Source organism: Lampetra fluviatilis, chromosome 7 (assembly GCF_964198595.1).
Source record: "Lampetra fluviatilis chromosome 7, kcLamFluv1.1, whole genome shotgun sequence".
Taxonomy (NCBI): Eukaryota; Metazoa; Chordata; class Hyperoartia; order Petromyzontiformes; family Petromyzontidae; genus Lampetra; species Lampetra fluviatilis.
Window position 1 is genome coordinate 3,008,766 of NC_136281.1, and position 22,727 is coordinate 3,031,492.

Genomic DNA, 22,727 nt, shown 5'->3' on the forward strand with positions numbered 1-22,727 from the left:
AACAATGACGGCCTACACGGCACAGGAGGGAGTGGATGGCCAGTACCACGCATTTGTCTCCCCAGGTGCGAAGTTTACACACGACACCAGGGTACTCAGTTGAGGCTGAGTCGACCTAGGAGAGGCCCAGGAACCGGTCCAGATAATCGTCACTGGTGTTGGCCGTGAGTGGGAATTGAACTTGGTTCGTGTGTGTGTTTGTGGTTGGAGTTTGCGGGCACGCAGCCTGACCATGACCAGTGACATCGGCCTCAGTGTGGGGCTCAGCCCAGACACCCCCTCCCGGCTCCCCCCCACTGGCGAGCCCCCCCCCATTCCACCACGTGTATTGAGGCCTATTATTGGCTTACATCGTTCCATCGCGCCCAAGTTACGCACACCGTGTACACGAAAATAGCACGGCATTATATTTTTAAAAGAGTATACGCTAATCGTAGTAGTAAAATTCATAGAACTGTCATTCTTTGTTGTTCCAGGAAGGCCTCGTGACGGCACTGCTCGGGAAGCTTTGGACGAGTTCGTTTCTTTTTCGCGCGTGGGGGAAAGTTATGGAAGAACTTGGGGGGGGGGGGGGAAACCCCACGCAATGCGAGGAGAAAAAAACAACGCGACATTATAAAGATCTACTTGCTGTGCTGCATCCTACAGTGACCACGTCGCTCCACATGCGGGCGTCGCAAGGGCAACGCAGCCCCATCTCTGCGTGACGCATGCAGGTGGGATAATCGGTAATTACCGGTTTTGAAAAAAATTGGAACACAAAACGCACGGGTGCTGGGCTAGCACCAGGCAAGTTGTCATGAAAACTCGCATGGGCTGCATCCCACTGGGATTTTTGCACACAGCGTTGGTGCACGGTGTTTTTTCTGCAATATTTTGCCGTCTTTTCTTGGATTTTCTGTTTGCACTTAGTCACATATTCACTTTAAGATGTTTTCTTGTTCATGTTTTTGTTTTTTGTTTGTTGCGGTTGCACCCGATTCAAGAGCCGAATGGCTCACAGGGCTATACCTAATAAATTAACTTGAACTTGAAATGAACTTGAACTCCCCCTCCCATGTCTGGTGGAGAAAGCCGCAGCGCATTCCAGTTTTCTCCATGAAGCCACCTGCACGTATTGTCTTCCGAGACTGGGAAAACCCCGAGGCGGAATTCATCTCCTTAGGTTTTTTCGGTAAAGTCACGTAGGTAAAACGTGACTTTACCGAAAAAACCTAAGAATATGAATCCTTGCAGTCACGAAAGCTTCAAATCTAGAAGGAATTCATCTCTTCAACCTGGAGCCACGATGGGCTCCTGGGCACCGTGTTGATTCTGGCCGTTGCTGGGTCATTGTCGGGTCAAGAGAGCCTGCTTGCCAGTGCTCGTGGAAATGAGGCCATCGTGCGTTTTGCACAAAGGAGCCTCGTGGTTTCACCCTCACGCTGGGAAGAGCCCTTACATGGATTCAAGAGAGTAAACACTGCGAGCGCCCACGTGGTTCAGCAGACTTGAGCTGCGCCCCCGATGACTCGTGCATTCGGATGACTTTCATGAAACAGTCGGCCAGATTATAATGATTATTATTCATGGAATTAATATCTGTGACTGAGCTGCAGACAAATTTTTATTTAAAACTTTCGTGATTGCAGGAATTCATATGCTTTGGTTATTTCGGTAAAGTCATGTAGATAGAAAAACAATAAGAATAAAGTGAATACAATTTTTTAAACCACATTTATTTTCATTCACTTTATTCTTATTTTTCTATCTACGTGACTTTACCGAAATAACCAAAGAATATGAGCTGCAGTCATTATTAAAGGTGTGCGGAGGGGCAGTGTTTGCAAAACACACGCCGTGGTGTGAACACACGCACACAAATACAAAAACAAAGTTCCCCCCGTATAGCCTTCACAGATTGTTGGGGCAAGTGCCGTTAGCGAGCACCTATGAAAGCCGGCACGGCACACGATGGGTGAGCAGCACTGCCTTTGTTTTCCGTGGCGATATTTACACACCGCACCAGGTACTCATTTGAGGCTGAGTCTACCCAGGGGGGTTGTCCAGGACCGGTTCAGATACTCGTCATTGGTGTAGGCCGTGAGCGTGAATTGTACTCGAGTCGCCGGGTCCATAGCGCAGCGGGCCAATCACTGCACTATCGCTCCCCGTACACACAGGCAAAGACAAAGATCCCCCGTATAGTCTTAATGGACCTTAGGGGCAAGTGCTGTTAGCGAGCACCTATGAAGGCCGGAACAGTACACGAGGGGGTGGGTGCAAGCACCACGCCCGACCGCCTTTATGCTTACACACCGCACCAGACACTCATTTGAGGCTGAGTCGACCTAGGGGAATCCCAGGATCGGTTCAGATAATCGTCACTGGTATTGCCCGTGAGCGGGAATCAAACCCGGGCCACCAGGTTCATAGCGCAGCGCGCTGAACACACAGGCGTACACACAGACACACAAACACTCACAAAGGCACACACACGAATAAACACGCGCGCGACGCGCGGTATATCTAAGCGTTCGAGACACACGACGACGCGCGAACCCACACACGCAGTGTTTAAAGTGCCAAGGAGTACGACGAACTGCAGTCATGTGAGATTTTTTTCTCTTCCCCTATAATAAAAATAACAGTAATATTTATCGGTTTAGAATAACACACCAACTTGTGTAAACGCACACAGCCTTTATTGTGCAAAAAAAACACAATTTCCTGAAGAAGTGGATTGCGTCTTGACTTAAAGCTTTCGTGACTGCAGGAATTCATATTCTTTGGGTCTTTCGGTAAAGTCACGTAGATAGGTTCAAAGAATAATTGTTTTTTTACCCTTCTATCTGGCAACAAAACTGACACCTTTTTACAAGGAGTCATGTTTGCATAGACCGCAATACCTGCAGTCATAATACAAACAAAAGACATAACTCTGATAATATGCACTGACAGTGCATATTATCAGAGTTATGCATATTATCAGAGTTATGCATATTATCAGAGTTATGTCTAATATGCACTGACAGTGCATATTATCAGAGTTATGTCTTTTGTTTGTATTATGACTGCAGGTATTGCGGTCTATGCAAACATGACTCCTTGTAAAAAGGTGTCAGTTTTGTTGCCAGATAGAAGGGTAAAAAAACCAATTATCATATTTTTACTGGCAAATGAGGTTCCCATAGTGCGATTCAAAGAAAATAACAAAAAACTACGACGTTTCGATTGCAACACAAGCGTTCGAAACGTCGTAGTTTCAAAAAAAAATTATTTGAACCTATCTACGTGACTTGTCCGGAAGCCCCAAAGAATAAGAGCATTGCGGTCCTGTTGTCTTAGGTAACCATCAGAAATAACCTTGAGAAAATGTGACCGACTGACAGCAGCGGTGATGCAGTGAAAGACAAACGTAGATCTGTTTCGTCCTCCTCAGGACTCATCAGCACAGTAGTCACCGTTGCTCGCTGTTGCAAAGTCTGCCTCTGGAAACTACACATGTCGAGTCTCCACTTCCACACGATAGGGCCCAATTAGCTTGGCTAATGCCGACAATAACTTAATCTATAAATGACGAGACAATTCTTCGGTAATATTCTGCAATTTTGGGTTCTCCTCCTTCATAGATTTGACTCTGAACACTCTTTTCAAGAGGGCCCTGTGTACTTGTTAAATGGTGCATATTTTCGCGCTTCAGTATCATAAGGAGAGCCTCTTCATTTTCTTTTGAACATATTTTTGATAAAGTGCTTACCAGTGTGATGGAGAGACTTCACGTGAACACGATCACTGATCGATCGAGTCGGCGTGTTACGTCACCGGTTTTAGAATCGGCTCAGCGTGGCGCGGGGATTTGATCAGTGAGGCGTGGGGCGTGAAGTTGACAGCAGATTTGGTCGTTTCAGATGGTCCGACATACTCGTGTGCTGGAGAGGCCGGTTCAATAAACCCATTCTGTGTGAACGGAGTCTCTTCTTGGATTCCTTGTGTCCAAGCGGGGAGAGCAAGAAGATCACGCCAGAGAACTAGCGGTTTTTATTTTGTTAATTACACTGGTCAACAAAAAAAAAACATTTTTTTTGGCCTGGACTTTTGCAGCTGTTTTAGACTAATTTCAGGGTGCTGATTCCAAATCTGATCTCAGATTTGCTCTTTCACATCTCATTTTTATGCTATCAGCATACCCCATTTTCATTGATTTTACCCGAAATTAACTCTGTCACTTATGATTGCAAGTTGTTGCGAGTCAGTGACTGCTTTAGTGTTAAAATATGGTGCTGTATTTTTAGGATAGTGTGTTTATAATATCATTTTATGTAGATATCCACATTTATTTAATATTTTTCTTCTGCAGTTTTTTATTGAAAATGCAATATTTGATATCTCAAAAACCTGATGTGATAGACAAAAACTGATTTGGAATCAGCACCCCAAATTTACCTTAAAAGAGTTGGAATACCTTATGCCAGAAAAAGTGTGTTGACCAGTGTTATTGTTGACCATCCCCCACTGTGCCCAATAAGAACCGAGGCACATTGGGCGCGGGTCACACCTGCAATGAACTATTTGGCAAAAATTGCAGTTAATGAGTTGCATGTGGTAGGGAAGTGGGAGAGGTCGGAGAAAACACAACGGGTACGACGGGATAACGCGCAATGCTCCACCGAGATGAATTCAAGAAACCGCAGCTGTTCTGCCACTTCCTGGCCACATCGGAGTCAAAGCTCACACCAAATGTGTTGGCCAGGCAGTTTCCCGTTCCTCTACTCGCCAGGCTCACGTCTGCCTCGTTGCCGAGGATACGGCGAGAGTGTGCGGAGATGCAGGGCGATTTTGTCGCATAGAGTTTTTGTTTGTGAGTGAGAACGGCCAATTGGGCCATGACACAGATCAAAATCTGAATATTTTACACTGGAGGAATTCGACGAGCTATGAAGCGCGGTGCTACGGTCAAAGCAATATCACGTACTCGCAAACGGAAGTCCTGAGTTCAAATGCCGGTGGATGAAATGAGCACACCTCTGTCAGAAGTCAAGAGCGGGCATCCCAAATAATAGATTTGCTGCTCGTCGTAGTAATGTGGATGTTGTCCACCACTGGCTCAGCAGATGAGCTCCGCCCAATGCTGCCTTGAGCGAATAGGGGGCCATCCATTTAGTAGGTACGCAAAAATCTTTCAAAACTTGACCCCTCCCCCCCTCCGTGTACCCCGAATACCTACTATAATATATTAATAATCATGATCAGGTTACGTCCTCCACATGGACACCCCCCTCACCCAGGAATGTCTGTCCTTAACGCTCGTGACATCACTCCATATCAACCAGCCCCCCCCCCATTAATATTCATTAGGAGGTGCCATCCTCAAAATGGACACCCCCCCACTCCTCCTCATTAATAATCATGAATGGCTGACGTCACTCCATATTGGCTACCCCCCCCCCCCGCGTCATTAATGATCGTTAACGGATGACGTCACTCCACAAGCAGAAAGGTGGAGCGGAGACTTAAATGTGTTTTTTGCCACTATTATAAAGTAATCTACGCCTCACCTAATGTCACGTGCCAGACACGTCTGTCTGTGTGTCTCCCGCGCGTCACGTCACTCCACATGCGGCCCCTCTTCTCATAAATATTAATGTGTCGCTGCATTTCATGACTAACGCTAAGGAAGTTGGAGCGACTATTGTTGCTTCTGTAACGCCAATTCCCCATATTTTACTACTATATTTACCCAAGAATGTCAGTGTGTAACGCGCGTGATGTCACTCCACGTCCCAACCCCCGTGACGCTGTTGAGACATCAAAGTAAAAAGGACGTCGTGATGAACAAGGGATTATAACCTTAAAATGAACTAGGTCTGTGTCACCGCGCCCTTACAAATTGCACACGAATTCATGCAATGAATATCACGTCGCGGTCTGCTTTTCGCTTGCAAGTTTCAGATTTACTGCAATACACCCGTCCTTGGACGGGCAAATGGCTAGTCCTATAGAATGGCCGATATTTAATCCACGCAGAAACGATCAAGAATGAATCATGTTAACGTGTTTAAGCAAACAGATAGTCCACCGCCGGACTATCTAACTCATTTGAAGGCCAATGTAGACAAATTATCGAGGATTCACCCCCCCCCCCCCCCCACGTTTCCTATGCCAACATTGTCAGTAGACCCCTCATACGCAAGCGTATGCATTTGTATTCTTAGGTTTTTTCGGTAAAGTCACGTAGGTAAAACATCAAAATTAATGAAAATAAAATAAAATAAAACAAAAATCACGACGTTTCGGAGGCAACACAAGTCTCCGTCATCAGGTGGGACCGCCACAGCCGAATTAGCTGCATCAAGTGAGGCAATGATTCAAGATGTAATCCCTTATAAGCAAGTTGAAGGGGGGAGGAGAGGGGGGGGAGCTCATCAGAATGTGGTAGCCAATGAATGGAACGTATCGGGAGGGAGGGGGGCGGGGCTCAAAGACAGCACGGAGTGCTAAGTACAACGCATCGGGAGGGGGAGGGGGGGCGGCGGGGCCAAAAGAATGGACGACGGCTTGGACGCGGTTGCTGCTGCACACGCCAAAACAATGGACAGAGAGGGGGAGGGGAGGTCTGATACACATGATAGACAAAAGAACGAAAATGCCCATGTTTATACCAATGCTGGCTGAACAATGAAGAGAGTACTGTTAAAAAATAACTGGGGATGTTAACACTCGGTAAACTAAAGTAAAATAGTGCCTGTCAGATAAGATGGTCCAAAAAAGTGTAATTAAGTCTTTTTTGCGTGGTTGATAACATCTTTCCAATGATTACTAAGTTTGTACCCATCATCACGGTTGAAATTATGTCTGTGTTTGTATATTTGTATGGCTTCGTGTACAAACCTTTGATGGTAGCCGGGAGGTTTGCAGAGAACCTTGGTCTCGGAAAAGACAATTTCATGAGAGCCCACCGAGTTGTAGCAATGATCGGCAACGGCAGAAGAATCAGTTCTGCCGTGTTTCAGATCTGACTTGTGCTTGCGGACACGATCAGAAACATGACGTTTCGTTTCTCCAATGTAGCAATCACCACAAATGCAACTCAATTTGTAGACTCCAGGATACTGTAAGTCAGGAACGACATCCTTCACAGATGGAATCAGATCACGGATTTTATGCACTGTACTGAATCGGACTTGGATCTTATGTTTGTTTAGAATTTTGGAGATATTTTTGGTCACGCCTGCTATGTATGGTAACGTGATGGTTTTGGTCGGAGTTTCATGTGGCTGTTTCTGTGTGGTGGGAGAGACAGCTTGGCGGATAGTACAGTCAGAGTATCCGTTCATCCTGAGGGCCCACATATACATCGGTCAGAGTATCCGTTCATCCTGAGGGCCCACATGTACATCGGGCCTCAGGATGAACGGATACTCTGACCGTACTATCCGCCAAGCTGTCTCTCCCACCACACAGAAACAGCCACATGAAACTCCGACCAAAACCATCACGTTACCATACATAGCAGGCGTGACCAAAAATATCTCCAAAATTCTAAACAAACATAAGATCCAAGTCCGATTCAGTACAGTGCATAAAATCCGTGATCTGATTCCATCTGTGAAGGATGTCGTTCCTGACTTACAGTATCCTGGAGTCTACAAATTGAGTTGCATTTGTGGTGATTGCTACATTGGAGAAACGAAACGTCATGTTTCTGATCGTGTCCGCGAGCACAAGTCAGATCTGAAACACGGCAGAACTGATTCTTCTGCCGTTGCCGATCATTGCTACAACTCGGTGGGCTCTCATGAAATTGTCTTTTCCGAGACCAAGGTTCTCTGCAAACCTCCCGGCTACCATCAAAGGTTTGTACACGAAGCCATACAAATATACAAACACAGACATAATTTCAACCGTGATGATGGGTACAAACTTAGTAATCATTGGAAAGATGTTATCAACCACGCAAAAAAGACTTAATTACACTTTTTTGGACCATCTTATCTGACAGGCACTATTTTACTTTAGTTTACCGAGTGTTAACATCCCCAGTTATTTTTTAACAGTACTCTCTTCATTGTTCAGCCAGCATTGGTATAAACATGGGCATTTTCGTTCTTTTGTCTATCATGTGTATCAGACCTCCCCTCCCCCTCTCTGTCCATTGTTTTGGCGTGTGCAGCAGCAACCGCGTCCAAGCCGTCGTCCATTCTTTTGGCCCCGCCGCCCCCCCTCCCCCTCCCGATGCGTTGTACTTAGCACTCCGTGCTGTCTTTGAGCCCCGCCCCCCTCCCTCCCGATACGTTCCATTCATTGGCTACCACATTCTGATGAGCTCCCCCCCCTCTCCTCCCCCCTTCAACTTGCTTATAAGGGATTACATCTTGAATCATTGCCTCACTTGATGCAGCTAATTCGGCTGTGGCGGTCCCACCTGATGACGGAGACTTGTGTTGCCTCCGAAACGTCGTGATTTTTGTTTTATTTTATTTTATTTTATTTTCATTAATTTTGATGTTTTACCTACGTGACTTTACCGAAAAAACCTAAGAATATGATTCCTTGCAATCACGAAAGCTTCAAATCTAGAACGTATGCATTTGGGTTAACCTCCCCCTCCTCCCTCCATGCGTACGTACTAAATGGATGGCCCCATAGGCACTACTCTTTTGTTCTTTCGGTAAAGTCACGTAGAAAGAAAATAAATTAAATAATAGGATACGACGTTTCGATTGCAACACAAGCAATCGTCTTCAGGTGCGAATGAATGAGAAAACAAACCTCCTAAATGTTGCAATATAATGCAATACAACACAACACAGAGAGTCGGCTAACATAACAGCCAACACCCTACCTGGTTGATTACGTTCTCCCAAAGATTTCTAAATTTGAGAGAGAGACAAAACACAGACACGGAGACACATAAACATATAAGCAGAGAGAGAAACAACACAGATACACAGAGGCACACACATGGGCACACAGAGAAACAACGCCTCTGTGTCGAGGTATTAAATAGTGAGAGAGAGGGTGGGTAAAGAAATTAGCATGTCAATGACAGATTTGGAGCTTTCGTGACTGCAGGAATTACTCTAGGTTCTTTCAGTAAAGTCACGTAGAAATTAATTAAATTTAATAAGAAATGTAATGCAATGCAACACAGAGAGTCGGTCAACACACAATTAACGCATAGCCTGGTTGATTACATTCTTCCAAAGATTGCTACATTAGAAGTTAAGTTGGAAAATTTGAGAGACAAAACAGACACGGAGACACAAAGACAGACACACAAGCAGAGAGAGACAACACAGAGACAGAGAGAGAGAGAGAGAAAACAAACTTAAATCATCCCCGTAGAAGTGGTTAAAATTAGATTTGGATAGGCACTGTTAATAATTTAGGACGTTAAGACAGATAGGGGTGGGATCAGTGGCGTTCGTGCATTGTGATCAGTTCAATTCCCAACATCAGTGGCGCGGGATATGCTGCACCAACCCGCACCAGCCAGCATGGTGAAGTACTCCTCTGACCGAACTCCTTCGCCAAGCGGTGGATTCGAGAAAGGGCCGCAATGTTTTATTTGAAGGAAGATACATCTGCCTGTCGCCGGCTTGAGTCCGCCGCGGGTGTGCTGCGGAAGCGGTGTCACTCGTCAACTCGTGGAGGTGGCGCGTGGAGGCAATTGGCGGTGTCGGTCTCCGTGTTTGGTTCCTCGCAGCTCATGTCGGCTGAGCAGTGGACGAGGCGAATGCCGACAGCCTGACACGGCACGCGCACACACAGCTTGGCGTGCGGGTCTCGCGGCTTGATTTCACCGGGTGACCCGGCACAACCACATCCAGTAAATACCCGTCGCTATAGAGAGATTTATAAGGGCCGTCCATAAATGATGTCACGCACCTAGGGGGGGGGGGGGGGGGTCAGATATTTGGGACGATGTGTGACGAGGGGAGGGGTGAGAAATGTGACGTCACATCAAAATGCGCAACTTTAAATAAATATAGAATTGCTATAACAACGCTAATTGTTGTAACAACACTCCTACAACATCAGAGTGCAGCGCCACATTAAAAAGCGATTTGAAGCATGTTTTATTTTCAAAATGGAAATATGGTTTTGGGGGGGGGGGGGGCAGAGCTTTGTGACGTCATATTCCGGAATATATTCGGCGAGAAATCAAGCCCCGGGACCGTCTCGAACGTTACGAGCGCAAGATGTGACACGACGTCTCACTGTTGACCCAACACTGACATCGCGAGGATGCGTCGTGCTCTTTCACTTGCCAACGATACATGTGTGGTCAACTCCACGGTAACCGGACTACAAGAGCGGCACACGGGACCATCCATCCATCACGACAGCATCAGTGAGCGGGTTTTTTTTTTAAACGCTCCTACGCAGCAGGCTGGCGAGGTGCACGAGGAAGCTAATGGCATCGCCGTGTTTTACGCAAACTGCATCGGCGCAAGTGATTTCGTTACCGCGGAACACTCCTGTAGCTTTCGTGTCCACGCAAGCCACGTACAAGGCGCATGATGACCCTCGCCGTCTCTTTGGAATGGGATACAAAGGTACGGTATAAAACGTATCAAAATATCGCGATGACGATAAACGTATCCGCAGCTGCATCCGAACAAGACAGAAACGCCATCATATTCTTGGTTCTTTCGGTAAAGTCACGTAGAAGGGAAATAATAAAGTAATAAAAATAAAACATAATAAAATCATTCTCAGAATAATTCTCAGAATTATTTTATTATGTTTTATTTTTATTATTTCATTTTTCCCTTCTACGTGACTTTACCGAAAGAACCAAGAAGATGAACAACAACAACCTCAAGTGAGGCCTACCGCTTGGTAACGGCCATCAAACGATACAGTATTTAACCGTCACTACAAGTATCTTATCTGTACTAAATGACAACTTACGGGGAATATTTTCGACCTGCTAAATAATTAATACGAATGTTTGTAATGCAAGCGCGCTCAGTAGTAACGTCACGATTGGCTAGGGATGCGTGCGGCAAAAAGATATTTGGAACAAACAAAAACATCTGCACTCAGTAAGGCATTGATTATTCTGAACCCCACCCCCCGTTATAGCGACTGGCTCCAGCACGCACGGGTTATGGAACCCGGTCCCAGGTGTGCGTCCTGACCAGGAATGTATTCAACACAAAGCGTCTCATACTCTTTGGTTCTTTCGGTAAAGTCACGTAGTTAGAAATAAAATCAAACAAAATCACGACGTTTCGATCGCAACACAAGCGGCCGTCATCAGGCAAAAAAGAGTATGGATTCCTGCAGTCACGAAAGCTTCAAATCAAGATTGAAAGCGTCTCATATTGGTCGAGATCGCATAATAAAACAACCCGCGCTGACGGTTACACGCAGCCCCCCCACGTTTCATCTTCATCCAGACACGAAATCCTGTGCCGCCGGCTCCGCACGAAGGCATGCGTTTGCTTTGGAATGTAAATTCCCATCAGATGAGCTCGGGCATCTGGAACCACGCGTGTCCAAATGAGAGAGAGAGCGACTGCGCGTAATGCCACTTCACGTGCCCTTTGAAGTTTCATTCGCGTGATCCGGGCGGTGGCGCTGTGTGCCAGCGATTTTTGACTCGCAATCTTAAATAGCATTGAGCAATGGGTCTTATAACCTTTATACTGCACCCTGCACCCGCTTGGTTTCTCAATCGGTAATTGTTCTATGGTAATAAATACAAATGGGGTGTCATATTCTATGGTTCTTTCGGTAAAGTCACGTAGATAGAAAAAATAACAATCAAATAATAAAAATAAAGTTAATAAAAAATATCACGACGTTTCGATTGCAACACAAGCGGTCGTCATCAGGAACAGGGAGGTTAGCCTCTGAGGGCAAGCTGTTTATAAAGGTTTAGAGATGGGCGGGGCAGCTAATGTTAATGTAGGAGAAAGCTAAACTAATCTGGCATGTCTCGCACCCCCAGAAAGGACATCACACGCCCCGGGTGTGCCTGCACCCCAGGTTAAGAATCATTGCCATAGCGTCCCAATTGCCTGTAAATGCCGCAGTTCACGAGCGTTGATTCAAGCAAGCCTCTGCTGATGAGTCACTGTATGCCGAAACCATTCCAGAGTTTGCTCGTCTGGACACAATGCTGCTGAAATGATGCACTCCCATAAGGGCCGTTGTGGTTGTTGGTAGTGTAAGAAATGCAGTACTGTATATACTGTATACTCTTTGGTTCTTTCGGTAAAGTCACGTAGGTAGAAAAATAATAGATCACGACGTTTCGATCGCAACACAATCACTCGTCATCAGGTGGGACAACAACCACAGCAAGAACAAACTGCTGAAGTAGGCGAGATATCTGCCGTGGCACGAGGTTATATAGGCCTCGGCAGTAGGGGGGGAGAGAGAAGAGGGGGGGAGGCGGGGCAGAAAGTGGACCCCGCATCAGCACACCGGTCACTTGAGCACAGATCGAAGAGAGATGCACACACAGAGAGAAATACACACAGAGAGTCGGAGATAACAGCTGACATAGGCGGGTAGGATGCAAACATCACAGTCAGTTAAGACTTTACCTGGTTAATAACGTCCTTCCAATGATTGCTCAGTTTGTACCCATCTTCTCGGTTGAAGTTGTGTCTGTGTTTATATATCTGGATGGCTTCATGAACAAATCTCTGATAATAGCCGGTGGGTTTGCAGAGTACCTTCGTCTTGGAAAAGACAATTTCGTGTGAGCCCACTGCGTTAAAACAATGATCAGCAACGGCAGAGGTTTTGGTCCTACTGTGTTTCAGATCTGCCTTATGTTTGCAAATGCGGTCCGAGACATGTCGTTTCGTTTCCTCCATGTAACTGCTGCCGCAGCCACAACTCAGTTTGTAGACACCCGGGTATTGCATATCAGGAATCACATCCTTTACAGATGGGATCAAATCACGGATTTTGTGTACTGTGTTGAAACAAACCTGGATATTGTGTTTATTTAAGATTTAGGAAATATTTTTGGTAACCCCTGCTATGTATGGCAAAGTGATGGTATTGGTTGAATCCTCAGATGGTTGTCTCCCCATGGCTGGGGAAACTGCTTTGCGGATTGTACGGTCAGAATATCCGTTCATCCTGAGGGCTTGCTGTACGTGCTCCTGCTCACTGGCTAGATGATACTGGTAGGAGACTCAACGGACCCTATGGTGTAGTGTTTTGATGAGGGAATTATTCTGGGCTGGATGGTGGTGGGAGTCAGGCTTTAGATAGGCATCCGTGTGGGTGGCTTTCACGTAGACAGAGTGTCCCAACGAGCCATCGGGTCTCTTCTCGATCAAAACATCCAGGAATGGTAGCTTGCCATCCTTTTTCACTTCCATGCTGGATTTGATAGATGGGTGTATGGAATTGATGTGGTTGAAAAATTGGTTTAGTGCTGGCAGGCCATGTGGCCAGATGACGAACGTGTCATCTACGTATCTCTTCCACAAGGAAGGACGTAGGGTGGATGTCTGGATGGCATCTGTCTCAAAATTTTCCATGAAAACATTCGCTACCACTGGCGATAAGGGAGAACCCATTGGGGTACCCTAATTTTGTTTGTAAAATGTACCATTCCAGGTGAAGTAAGTACTGTATATATGTTTAAGTGAAGACGGGTATGTGAAGCTGTCCGAATTATTTAAATGATTGAGGAGTTATAATCCTTATCGGAGTCAGAGCAGCCCAACATTATCATCATCATCATCACCACCACCACCACCGTCATCACGTACATATACCGCCCTTTCGTCAACCCACTGCAAGGAGAACGCCTCCCCCACGTCGTCCTGGTCATGGGGGTTCTTTGACCATACTTCACCAGGCCGGTCGGTGCGGGTTGGCTGAAGCCGGGAATATAATGAGGCCGTTTTCGAGTTCGCCTTTGACGCGCAAAAGCGAAATAGCTGCGCCGTAGCCGAACGGGAAACCCGTTAACGCCGACCAGCAGGTCAATGTTGCGCTCATCGCTCCTGGCGCCGCAGCCGTCGCTTGATGGCAAACACGCGGGCAGCACGGACTCAAGATACTTTACTACGATAATGAGCCAAGAATGTCTGTGTGTCCCGCGCGTGACGCCACTCCACGTCGACCAGCCCCCCTCATTAATAATCGTTAACAGGTTACGTCCTCCACATGGACCCCCCCTTCATGAATAATCATGGCCATGTGACGTCACTCCACATGGAGCACCCTCTCCCCTCATTAATAATTCATAAGGTTACGTCCTCCAAATGGACACCCCCCTCATTAATAATTATTAGCGGGTGACGTCACTCTACATGGGGGGCCGAGGCGCCTCCTCCCCCCTCCTCGGCGTCAACTCACAACCCTCACTACAAAGGCAGAACCCTCACGTCACGCGATCTCCGTAACGCTGTTGAGACATCAAAGTACAAAAAGGACGTAATGATGAACAAGGGATTAGAACCTTTAAATTAAATAAGTCTGTACAGCAGACATCGCGGCTATCGCGATTTTCACCTGAAGACGAACGCTTGTGTTGCGTTCGAAACGTCGTGATTTATTTTGTTTTATTTCTACCTACGTGACTTTACCGACAGAACCAAAGAGTATTGATTCCTGCAGTCACGAAAGCTTCAAATCAAGATTAAATAAGTCTGTGTCACCGCGCCCTTACAAATTGCACGCGAATTGATGCAATGAATATCACGTCGCGGTCTGCTTTTCGCTTGCAAGTTTCAGATTTACTGCAATACACCCGTCCTTGGACGGACAAAATGCTAGTAATCTAATAATCGAGCACGTGGCGGCGAAGGCGATGGGTGGGGGAGGGGGGTTCAATAATAATTATAATGAGATAACTCCCCCGCGTGTGAGATTTTTTTGTCCAAACATTTTAAGCTAATTATACAAAAGCTACGTATCGTGGCTGATTATGGTGACGGCTATACTACAGATTTAATTATACTGGTAGGAACCTCCTGATTACACCAGCCCACAGGGGATTATTGTGTCCGTCCGTCGTGCAGGGAGGGGCTGGGAGGGGAGGGGCTGGGTGGGGAGGGTGGGCTGGGTGGGGAGGGGAGGGTGGGGAGGGGCTGGGTGGGGAGGGTGGGGAAGGGCTGGGTGGGGAGGGTGGGGCTGGGTGGGGGGTGGGAGGGGTGGGGCTGGGTGGGGAGGGGCTGGTCACCCCGTGGTGCCCTTATAAAACTCAACGTTTAACCTACTCACGCCGGCTTTTGCCCGCCCTCACAGTCGGGCATATTTGCGGAATACACCACGCCGCCGGTGACCCTGGCCATTGACCGAGCAACCCAACGTTCATACCAGCCACCTCCGCAGGAATGTGTTTCTTCCTGGTTCAGCAGTTCCACTGCTGGATTAAATATTCCGCCTGAGGACGACCGCTTGTGTTGCGATCGAAACGTCGTGATATATTTTATTTTTCTACCTACGTGACTTTACCGAAAGAACCAAAGAGTATAGATTTAATTATATCGCATATTTCACGACTGCATATTAACAATAGTATGCCAAGGTTACATTTTACACGACGTCACTCCCGTACTTAACAGAGTGAACACAGCAAAAGCGTCAGTGTTTAATTGTGTTCATTTCTACTGGAGTGACACCAACGCGCTGTTGCGCACTATTAATATAAACATTTACATATTATTATTATTAAATAATGCTGCAACGTTTCTCTCTGCATTTAAATATCGAAGTGCAACGTCTAGTGTTAAGCAAAACAACAAGCATCGCTTTGAATGCACACATTACGGTTGCAATTAAAATACTCAAAATAATCAACACCCTCGAATGTAGTAACATTTAGTGGGAATTAGCTAAAAAAGAAGTGTGCAGTGCAACATCTGTCAGGCTTGGTGCGCACGAGAGAAATGCCGTTGAAGTGAGAAAACACGCAGATCACTGTCACAAAAATATATATTTTTTGTTCCTGGCTAGTAAGTGTTTTATTCTAATTGCTTATGCTTCAAAAGTACAGAAAATGGCTATTATTCCCCACAAACTTTGCTTTTGTGACCAGGACAGTGATATTTTGAAATGTACCTATTTTCAATGAGAAAACGTGTGCATTTGTGTCATTCCTTCACGTATAATTCCTGCACCGCCTCGCTTGGGACACTGAATCGATGGATACTCGTGAGCTGATTGTGACGACACGGGGCCTCGGCTGATGCAAAACTCCATGAGTCCACGCGACTGGAAAAGCGAATTTTTGTGTGTTTGCGTGTGCGCCCGCAGCTAACAGCACTTGCCCCTACAGTCTGTGTAAGGCGATACGGGAGATCTTTGCAGTTAGAGCCGAGGTAGCGACACTTTTTTTTGGAGTGGACTAGTGTCCCTCGGAAAATAAGTGTACAACGGGCGTAGTCGTGGGAGCACCGTGCAGTATAATAATTGTTGTTGATGCACTGCCCTCTGCCGCCTCAAATCATAAAGAAATCGCATCATCAAAATTGCTCCTGGAGTCAGAAGTGGTTATTGTCCAAGTGAGTCTGGTGATTCGAGATGCTGGGTCGTTCTGTCCAATGTTCACGCAGATGGCCAGGAGGTGACAGCACAGCAATGGATTCTTGCATCTATCTGTGCGGAGCTTTGAATGTCATCGCCTCGTATTTCGTAGGGTTTCTACAGGAACTCTGATTTCCTCCTGCGTTCCAAACTGTCATTCATTGAATCGAACAAACGTCCCCAATGCAGGAGCTTCCCGATAGCGAGTCTCGAGGCTGAGTTGAAGATGCCCTGGGCAAAGAAGAGAATTATTCCGTGCACTTCAATAGAATCGTGGCGCTTTCCCGCCCTTTCGTCGTTCCAGTTTCATTTATTTGGTATAGCCCTGTGAGCCATTCGTCTCTTTAATCGGGTGCAACCGCAACAATCGAACATATGAACAAGAAAACATCTTAAAGTGACTTCGCGCAAACAGAAAAAGCCAGGAAAAAACAACAAAAAACAGCAAAAACTTCCAGAAAAAGCACCTCCTGTGTGCAAAAATCCCAGTGGGATGCAAGTCAAACAACAACAACAACCACAAGACAACTTAGATTAAGGCCATCGGTCTACCTCCGTACTACAACAAACAAACATGGCCAAACCAATTTTTTTTAAATCACCAAAATAAAGCCATGAAAGCAATGTAACAGTGATTATTGGAACTGTGACCGAAATTTCACAATAAACGACATAAACAACATGTATCAACAAACCCTGTAGCCATAGCTGGCTGCATGAGTCACTCCACAACAGCAGGAGCATCACTAGGAGTATCAAACATTTTCGATGCACCTTTAAAGATCAGCACACTAGATCCAAACACAAGATCATACTTTGCAGCGGTCATCCGGAGCGAAACATTTGATTTTAGGCCACTGAATAGCAGTGGCGGCTAGGGGAAGATTCCCCGCGGTGCCGTCCGCCAGAGGGCGCTCGGAGCCAGATGACCCAGAATGGCGCGGCGTTTCCATGGATCCTGCAGGGACCAGGCACTCCACACTCCACAGGCAGTGCCGCATTATCCCAGTAGCACAAGTAGCTACATATGCTAAGAGCCCCGCGCTTAATGCTTTCAAGCTATCAATTCCGGTTCAGTGATTCTGCACTTGCTCTATTACTATAGTACTATACTGCCTTTAACTTTTATGAACGACTGGGTGTTTAAGGTTAGAGATTTGTCGTATTATCTGGATGTATAGCAAAGGAAAAAATACAATTACTTTACTATGCAAGTTAAACATTTGTGTTTTAATATTTCTTTATTTAGGGCCCCTTTATAACATATGCTACAGGCCCTGCACGAGCTTAATCCGGCACTGTCCACAGGGTCCCAAATGTTTACCCCACAGGGATAGAATCGAATTAAATAGGTTTGTGGGGGCCCTACCCCCCTACTGAACAGGAGTACCCCCCCCCCCCCGCCCCGTAATAGACAGCTCCTCGGGATGACTGGAGAGTCGGGAAGAATAATGACCTATTAATCCAGGAAGCCACACTAAGCCGACGCACTTTTTTCAAGAGGATTCTACATTTTGGGTTTTTATTTTAAGAAGTTTTCATACAATTAATGCGCTACGGTAATCCATCAAAGCCAATTGCGTCCGACCAACATCGCCACCACTTTCTTCCGTCTGCCAGATCCAACAGCGTTGACACAATCGACACCTAACCTCTAAGGGGCCGTCCATAACGCGATTTTGGACGTTTTTTGACCCCCTCCCCCCCTTCGTCACACGACGTCACAAAAAGTCAGACCCCCCCTCAAATATGACGTCACAAAGCTCTGCCCCCCGCCCCCCCCAAAAAAACATGCTTCAAATCGCTTTAAACTATTGTCATCGTAGTGCATATTCAATGTGGCGCTGCACTCTGATGTTCAAGGATAAAACATTTATCAAAAAGTATATTTAAGTAAGTAGAAGGTGTTGTCTGTATTTATTTAAAGTTGGGAATTTTGATGTGACGTCACATTTCTCAAACCCCCCCACCCCTCGTCACACATCGTCACAAATGTCTGACACCCCCCTCCCCCCCAGGTGCGTGACGTCATTTATGGAGGGCAGACTCGAGAGGTCTCGGCTGCACTGAGACCACGCAGCGTCCACACGGGTGTCCACACGCGCGCGGTATCCAGGGAACGAATGACCCGGGCAATGACCCGAACTTTTGTCCTGACGCTGATCCCAATGCTGACCCTGTAGTGTTTAGACGCGGTGGGGAGGGGAGTGGAGGAATTGCACGGTGTCTTCTTTCGTGGGCTATTGTGTCTCGCGCTTCTAATAGAACAATACAATTGGACAACATAAATGTTGGTCTCATCGTCGTGAGCTTGGTCTCTGTAAACATATCGCTGGCGATCAACTCAGCTGACGCGTTTAACGACGTCGCTACTTGACTCAGTCATTGGCAGCTGCACTTGGAACAACACGGACTTCAACGAACTCTGCTGGTCTCAGTGCGGCTGGAACGGAGTGCGCGAGCTACAGAGAAAGGGAGCTGCATCACTCTTCAAACTGCACATCCCACGCATGTGCACCTGCACCCAGGTGATGACGGCTATGATGATGGGACGGGGATAATGATGGGATGATCATGTGGACGATTGCAGGTAGAAGGGGTTGTGTCCAACATACGGAGCAGAGTCCCAGTCCCCCTGAGACACAGACACAGCATCCAGAGACACGAGGCAGACACGGGACACAGACACAGCACCCAGGCCGACAGAGACGCATGAGCCACAGCTCCCGGAGAGACACAGAGAGACGCAGTCTCCACGAGACAGAGCCGGCATTAAAGGAGAGAGAGAGAGTCTCCGTGAGACACAGAGACAAGGAAAAACCCAGAGACACCAGCGCCCGTGTGGGTCAGACGCCACAGAGGCACAATCTCCGCCAGACACAGAGACACAGTCTGCGTGAGACAACGGGCAAGTGCCGTTAGCGAGCACCGATGAATGCCGGCACGGTGGGCGGCCAGCGCCACGCCCGACCGCCTTTGTCTCCCTAGTGGCGATGATTTTACACACCACACCAGGTACTCATTTGAGGCCGAGTCGACCTTGGGGAGGCACAGGACTGGTTCAGATAATCGTCACTGGCGCTGGCCGCGAGAGGGAATCGAACTCTTGCGGCGGGTTCGTAGCGCAGCGCGCTCGCCACACAAAGACAAAGATCCCCCCCCCCACGTATAGCCTGTAACAGACTGTTGGGGCAAGTGCTGTTCGCGAGCAGCGCTTATGAAGGCCGGCACGGCACGCGAGGGGGTGGTGGTGGTGGTGGGTGGCCAACACCGCGCGCGCGCACTCGGCCGCCTCTCCGCACCTCCCCACGTCCAGCAGCGGGCGCCTCGCATCAACAGCAGCAGCACAACAAGCAAGGCGAGAGACACACACACAGTGAGTGGGGGGGGGGCTCTCTCTTGCCGTCTTCGCAGCGCGCAAGCGCCACCTCCAACCCCCGTGCCCACGCAGGCTGACAAAGCTCGCAGGCTGATACAGCGCACGGGCTACAGCCGCCAGCCACAGCGCTCGGGCAGCAGCAGCAGCAGCATGCGAAGGCTCGTCCAGGTCGAGCGCGCATCCTCGCCGCGCCATCAGCGAGCTTCCTGCATCAGCAGCAGCAGCAGCGAGCAATAAAACAGCAGCAGCAGCAGCAGCCACTCATCTCGCATCCGCAGCGGCATACGAAGGTAGGCGACGCAGAGGATGCGCGCGCCAGCTACGTGCGTATGCATCGGCGATGCGGCGTGTTGCATGTTAGGCTTGTGTGCGCGTCTTACAGCGTCGAGTGCGCTGTGCGTGCGCGCGTGTGTTAGCTGTGTGCACGAGAATTGCTGTCCGCCCTGCTGTTTACGCGCGCGCGCGCACTATAACCGCCCGGGGAACGAAAACAATGACATGCGTGGAGGTTCGAAGGGACTGGTTATAATCCCACGCAGAGCTCTTCTTCACCTTGATGTTTGCACCGCGCTGTGTGCTATTGATACTTCCGAAGCAACGTCGCATCATGATCATAGTTAGAATCACATCGTCGTCTTCAGCTCTCTGTCGTTCATCCTGTCGTCGGGGTCTTCACCATATCATCATCAAATCACAATCGATTTTCGGATGTTTATATAAGCAGTACAATGGTACGTGCATTTGTATAACCTCCGGTCGACGCGGCACAAAGTGTCGTACTATTGTGGGGTCTAACGTGTGAATGATCTGTCTGTTTACATGGGTGTTTGTAAGCAGCTTATGTGTAATGAATAAATAACTAAAGTATGTATGTATGTATGCCGCTGCGGGGTTTGTCGCTTGTTAAGAATCACCCATGCCCTTGATGCGCAGGACGTGTGCCACGGTAGTTGATTTTGTATTTAATTGTGTAATACATTGTGCGCGGCAGCATTGTATACGACACATTCATATCACCGTGACATTCGTATTTTACATTGGCATTAAATATGAACCATCTCTCTGGCAAGTGCCCCTGGAAATTGCTATAGAGGGGTTCCACGCAGTCGTGGTACAATGGTAGTGTTGTACCCTTGTTTTGTGGCTGGCGCTCAAAGGGCTTAATTTCTCACTCGATATTTTCTGGGAGCGCTGCCGATGCTGGCTTGGAGTAAGGTATTATCGGCGTAAGGCACTTCCACTAGAGTACAAGCTAAGCCTATCCATACTAATCCCGTAGGTTTAAACATAAAATAATGAGGACAAAATAAGGCGAGATGGATGAGGCTCGGTGCCAATATAATTCCCGGAGCAGCGCTGTGGACTATTCCGGCTGAAATTAAACACCTCTTACAATGGGCACTCACAGTGCGTGCGGGGCCAATTGACCCATAGGCAAGCCACACGGTGTTGTAACTATTGTACGCTATGGGGTAATGCCGATGACATCTCCCGTAATGCGCCCGATCTCGTGAAATATCTTAAGGTAAGCGGGATTGAGCCTGGATGTTGAATGCTTGGGACGGGTGATCACAAATGAAATAGGTGTTGCAGGCTACTGCGAGACTACGTTGCCAGCAGAGGGCAGTGCAGGCAAATTATTCGTTGTACCCTACTTCTATGCTCCCACGTGTATTGCTCCCGGTCTTCACCAGCCCGCAGTGGCCAACGTGGTGAAGCATGGTCAAATAATCACCACCACGACCTGTAGGGCGTGGGGAGGTTTCCATCCAGCAGTGGATTGATAGAATGGCGTTTACGTGGTACGGTATATTATTCCTACCGCGTCAGCTTTATGATTGAGCATACAGATAATTTGGGTAAGTGCAATGTTCTGGCTTTGAGTGTCACTGAAATCCATTTAGATTGATTAAATTGCTGGACCTATGTACTGAAAAAGAGTGGCTCCGCGTGGTGGCTCTTTGTGAGTAATGGATAACAGCGTCTATACAATGTTGACGTTATGCTTGTGTGTCTACCTGTCTATTACATTCATAATGTCTAGAAAGGCGAATGCCACCACATACACGTACTGAATGTATAATTGTACGTGCCCTAATAAGAAGAAGTGAAAATGTTGACTGTATTATGTTGCTCAAGAGTTTGGGGAAAACGGTGTTGACACCGTGGCTTTCCACTTCTCTTTGGTCAACGCCCTGGTGTGTCGCTGCGGTGGCGAGATGTTAACTACTTCGCCTTGTATACAGGAGGTCGTGGGTTCGATATCGACCCTAATGCCTGCATATTTGGATTTTGTACGTTCTCTCTGTGATCGCGTGGATTTTTCTCCGGGTCCTCCGGTTTTTCCCCTCCACATTTATTAACGTGCTTTTATAGGATTTGACTGCTATAAATGTCCACATAAGCCATTTCGTTGAGCTATCATTTGTGGACAATTCGCTTCTCAAAAAGAGCTATACACCGATAGCTCAGTGGGCTATAGGTGTATATAGTTTTAGTTTAGTTTTACATTTAGATACATGCATTTAGAGTGTTTGACTGCTATAAATTTCCACATGATAAGCCACTTCGTTGAGCTATCATTTGTGATCAGGTTGCTTCTGAAACATATATAAATAGCTCAGTAGGCCTGACTTGGTAAAAAAAAAATTGTGTCGACTTGAGAAAATCACTAAACATCATGTTATTTTCACTAATTTCAGTCGTCCATCTTTAGTTGACTTGCCCTGTCTGTGAAGATAGTAGTGGCTGTCCTATGGATGAACTGACCCCTGTCATAGGAATGTGGAATTTCCACAATTGACTAAGGGCTGCCATTTGAAACGAGAGCTGCCTAATACTTGTATTGGAA

At 47.2% G+C, this 22,727-nt stretch overlaps 1 protein-coding gene across 10 annotated transcripts in view; it reads left to right on the plus strand.

Annotated features, from left to right (window-relative positions):
* Positions 1–19,720: 19,720 nt before the first annotated feature.
* Positions 19,721–22,727, plus strand: part of SYNE1 (spectrin repeat containing nuclear envelope protein 1) — a 152,862-nt gene continuing 149,855 nt past the window's right edge. For 6 of the 10 annotated variants that reach the window (XM_078858167.1, XM_078858166.1, XM_078858171.1 and 3 more), the window contains exon 1: positions 19,722–20,166. The gene's annotated coding sequence lies outside the window, so the exon portion shown is untranslated. Of the gene's footprint in view, positions 20,167–20,186; positions 20,200–22,727 lie in introns of those variants that run through there. The other 4 variants (XM_078858176.1, XM_078858175.1, XM_078858168.1 and 1 more) reach the window with 3 other exon arrangements.